This window comes from Urocampus carinirostris, chromosome 9, assembly GCF_059441175.1.
Source record: "Urocampus carinirostris isolate Australia breed hairy pipefish chromosome 9, RoL_Ucar_1.0, whole genome shotgun sequence".
NCBI lineage: Eukaryota > Metazoa > Chordata > Actinopteri > Syngnathiformes > Syngnathidae > Urocampus > Urocampus carinirostris.
Genome location: NC_142357.1, coordinates 16,539,136 through 16,543,333, shown reverse-complemented (window position 1 = coordinate 16,543,333; position 4,198 = coordinate 16,539,136). Strand labels below are relative to the sequence as shown.

General features: G+C 40.5%; 1 long non-coding RNA gene across 1 annotated transcript; it reads right to left on the bottom strand.

Moving 5' to 3' along the window:
• Nucleotides 1-222: 222 nt before the first annotated feature.
• On the bottom strand, nt 223-3,593 carry LOC148359429 (uncharacterized). The gene is made up of 2 exons (XR_015851394.1): nt 3,351-3,593; nt 223-637 (listed from the first exon to the last, which is right to left on the bottom strand). It is a non-coding gene; the product is annotated as an uncharacterized LOC148359429 (long non-coding RNA).
• Between the last annotated feature and the right edge of the window lie 605 nt (nt 3,594-4,198).

Below are 4,198 nucleotides of genomic sequence, written 5' to 3'. Positions count from 1 at the left end.
GCACTACTTTTAATTGCACTATTGTTTTTCATGCACTTGAGTTATGATGCAATTGCAAATTAGGCCAGTCTCCAAGCAGTCTTGTAAATATATTGGCCTATTTATCCCAACATTCTTTTGATCTTATTTTTCACTTCTAATATTTGTCCATGTGTTTATCCTGGAGTGCCAAGTCTAACCTCCAGTTAAACAATGTTAGCTACATTGTTAATCCCATTCAAGTCAAGTCAAGTCACATTTATTTATATAGCCCTTAATCACAAAAATGTCTCAAAGGACTGCACAGGATTACAATTACAAAATTACACAATTACCTGATCTTAAACCAGCATGTACTCAGTGTGAGGAGAAAAGAGAAACCTTGAGAAAGGACCTCACATGTGGTAATCCCTCTTCCAGGATTGACCAGGGTGAATTACAATTAGCATTACTGTACACAAAATAGTAAACATTAGGTAAGATGTTGAAAATGTCCGGAAAGTGCATGACATCAACGACGCCCCCAGCCTGCAAACCAGTCCAGAAAGTCTATGACGGCCACGACGCTGCCTCCCATCTCTGCCAGCTGGTAAATGCAGGGGTTGACATGCTGCAAGTCAGACGGTGGTCCGCAGACCCATCCCAAATCATCCTTCTCCTTCGTATCAGCCAGGCAGGCGTCGGAAAAAGACAGGACAAAACAGAATATGAGGTGGGCATCAAACATACGCTTTGGAATAGAAGTGTGACAATAAAGATACTTCTGATGAATTAATTTACTTTTAAAGGGACTTTGTGTATTATTTTTCACCTCATGTGATAAAGAAAAAATAAAACCAAAAAACAAACAAACAAAAAAAACACGAACCCTAACTCTTGAGACCCTAGATTTTCTTTGCATTGATGTACATGCATGTGTACGCCAGGTCTAAAGAGTTTAAAAAATCCAATATTAGTTGGAGCAGAAATACATAAACTATCTTTTTTAAATCTTTGTAGGTAATGAAATTGGTATGTATTTTAAATAACATGATGCGAACCTAGAGCTAGACTGAAGCGGACATGATCGTCCATGATAATGCTGCTACGAGTACGCCTAAAAAGCAAAAACCTTGTGAATGATTGGGCAAGAAAAAAGAAAATTATTCTGTCACATTGAGTCTTCACAGTTTGTACTCTACATTATATACAAACCATACAGAGTAATCAACATAGCCCAGACATGTTTTTGTCTACTTTTTACCCAGTCTGGAGGACATAGCCGACCAGAGCCAACAATATCATAAAGGACTCCTCTAACCCAGGACACCCCCTTTATGACCTGTTGCACTTTGTTAGATACGAAATCTCACTTAAAAAACTAATAACTAACAAGCTCAGAGTATGTTTTTTTCTCAGGGCCATCTCATCACCCTTAAACAGCGTGCAAAACTGTGGAAAATTATATTCCATGCCATTCGTATTGAAAAACGGTGGCAAAATATTATTGCACTATTATTACATAAGAGAATTGGACAACTTAAGCCAGTCTCAAAGTACAGTCTATTTTTCCTGACAGTTGTTCACATCATTCTTATTTTGACAGTATTTTATTATGTGGTTATCGTGTTTATCCTGGAGTGCCTTGTCTAATCTTATTGCAAACAATGTTCATTATATTGTTATCAATGACAACAAAGACTATTCTATTATTGTGCTTGCAGCGGTTGTTTTCCGTTGCACTGCACAATACGGTGACAGCAACAGTAATAGTCACAATGTCCTTTAAAGATGTTCACATAGAGAAGATAATTGTAGGCGCATTGGAACAATCTTGTAGGCTAAAATCTTAGTACGTTCCTCCTAATGCCACAAGGTATTAACCCGTGAGCAGACAATTTAAAATGTATACTATTTTATGATTATACTAATGCGTTTGAGAATGAAGGAATACACTTTGATCATTTGTATCTTTTATGAGTTTTTGGTATGTTCAAGTCAATGGCCTGTGACGTTTTAATTTTTCAAGCCATTGACCTCCAAATATTTGCAAAGAAGTAAAGATATTCAAAATGTGATTTTTGTCAACTTTTTAAAATTAGCATGGTTTTATTTGCCAGTCAAAATGTTTGCATTGACAGTTGCACAACTTTGATTACTTTTATGGCTATTGCTACATTGTCATCATTCCTTCATTTTCGGAATCACTAAGCTTGACTTGGGTCACAGGGGTGCTCATTGCAGCTTAGCAATCGGCACGGGACACCCAGAACTGATTGCCAGCCAAACACAGGGCAAACAACCACTCACACACAAATCACAAAGGGACATGTTGGAGTCAGCAATTAGCCTGCCAACCATATCTTTGAAATGTGGGAGGAAACCAGACAACCCAGGGAAAATTCCCACAGGAATACTGTACAAAAATCCTCAAGATAAGAAAGTTCCAAACGGTTCTTAAGGTCGTGCTCTAAGCGCTTACTTAAGCATGTGATTCTCGTTCACTCTTTGTCAGCCTGTCAGCAAAGCTTAGCACCTGCAAGGCAAGCGCTTTTTCACTCTTGCTCCCCTCTGTCCCGACCTGTTCCTGTATCCTGCTCGATTACCTCCCTGTTTCCTGTATCGATCCCCTGTCCCTGGCTTCTCGATCGTCCCCGGCAATCTGAATTATTCCGATCTCCGACCACGCTCCGTCTCCCTCCCCGGCTACCCGACATTTTCCGATCTTCGACCGCACTCTGTTCTCCCGTCCCGGCTGCCGGACTTGCTTCCAATCTCTGACCATTCTACGTTTGCCGGAGCTTCCTCCTCCTCCCGCCCAGTGAGCACCGGATCACTGTTGTTTTTTCCTCTCGCCCTGACTTCCCCAATCCCTCAATGAAGCATTATATGTAGCGTTATGTATTTAGATCCACTGCTCGTACCTGTCGTGACACAACCGTGGAATCCTATGTAATCTATTTTGCATGTTTCCAATAGTAACAACAGAAGAAGAAAAAACATTTATATTTTTTTCTACTCAATTTGGTTCAGTTTCAGTTAGACGTCTGTATTTGGACTAAATCATGTCCATGGTATTTCTGGTATTTTTGTTAGTGCTCTTCGTTTATTTATTTTTTGCTAGAGAGAAAATGTTAATAAATATCTATGTTTATAAAACTACCCGCCTTGATTATAATTGTAATTAATATTGTTCATTTGTAAAGTGCTATTAGTTGAGTACACCTGTGCATTTTTTTTTCTGGCTTGCTGCTTTTATTTGCAGGATGGATATTAAATCTATTCTCCAGGAGACTGGAAGGACAAATAATGCATATTTTTCCCAATATCACTCTTTTGTATCAAAAAAAAAAAAAAAACTGTCAAGGAAGAGTGCTTTAATGTGATCTCACCTCAGTCAAAAGGTGGCCATTAGTGACGAGTCGCCGAAGATGGCTGGCATAGTCTTTTTTTGAGTGGACGGACATGGCACTTGGAAAACATCCGCTGTTGAAGGCCAGTTCTTTTGTAGGTCACTCCTTGTACGCTCTTCTTTTCTGGCAGATGAAGACTGCCCATAAATCACAACTTATTTCGAGTGTGAATCAGAATCGGCAGCTCTTCTTTTGCAAAGAAAGGTTAGAAAAGCAGCAAGTGGAGCCACACAAGATTCTCTTGTAGCCTCGCCTCTCAAAAGGAGCCTGAAAGGGCCAACGTTTACTTTCAAAATGTGTGTGTGTGTGTGCCTGTTGTTATACATGCTACTTTGTGAGTAGCGGAAGGGACATGTTTTTCCCCGACATTTTGGCCTGTATTCACATTGCCAGAAATGTTTTTGAGTGTCAAGAATTTTAGAGTTCAGATGATGTAAGCAGTTGAGATCTTAATCAGTGACCCGACCAGTTTTGCAACAGCCCCGTCTACTGGCAATTGTGAGCTACTAAAGTGGTTTAAGCTGGGTGAGAAAAAGTTTTTGAGTAATACAAACGGCAAATTGGGTCCCACTTGACAAATTGAATCACATATTTTCTCTCCAAGCGTCCGTTGCGCTCCTCCGTAGTCAAAGCAGATCCGTCAGCAATTAGCCGTCCTCGCCGGCCCGGTCTGTGGATCTGCCGAGGCCTGAGCTTCCTTGGCGTGGATGAGGAAGAGGACGTGGATGAAGAGTAAGAAGCTCTATGGGGAAGCTTCTGTCTGTTAATTAGCGGCGAGCAGATGGAAAAAAGTCCGCACGTCGCCAGGAGATCAACTCTCGTCGTGT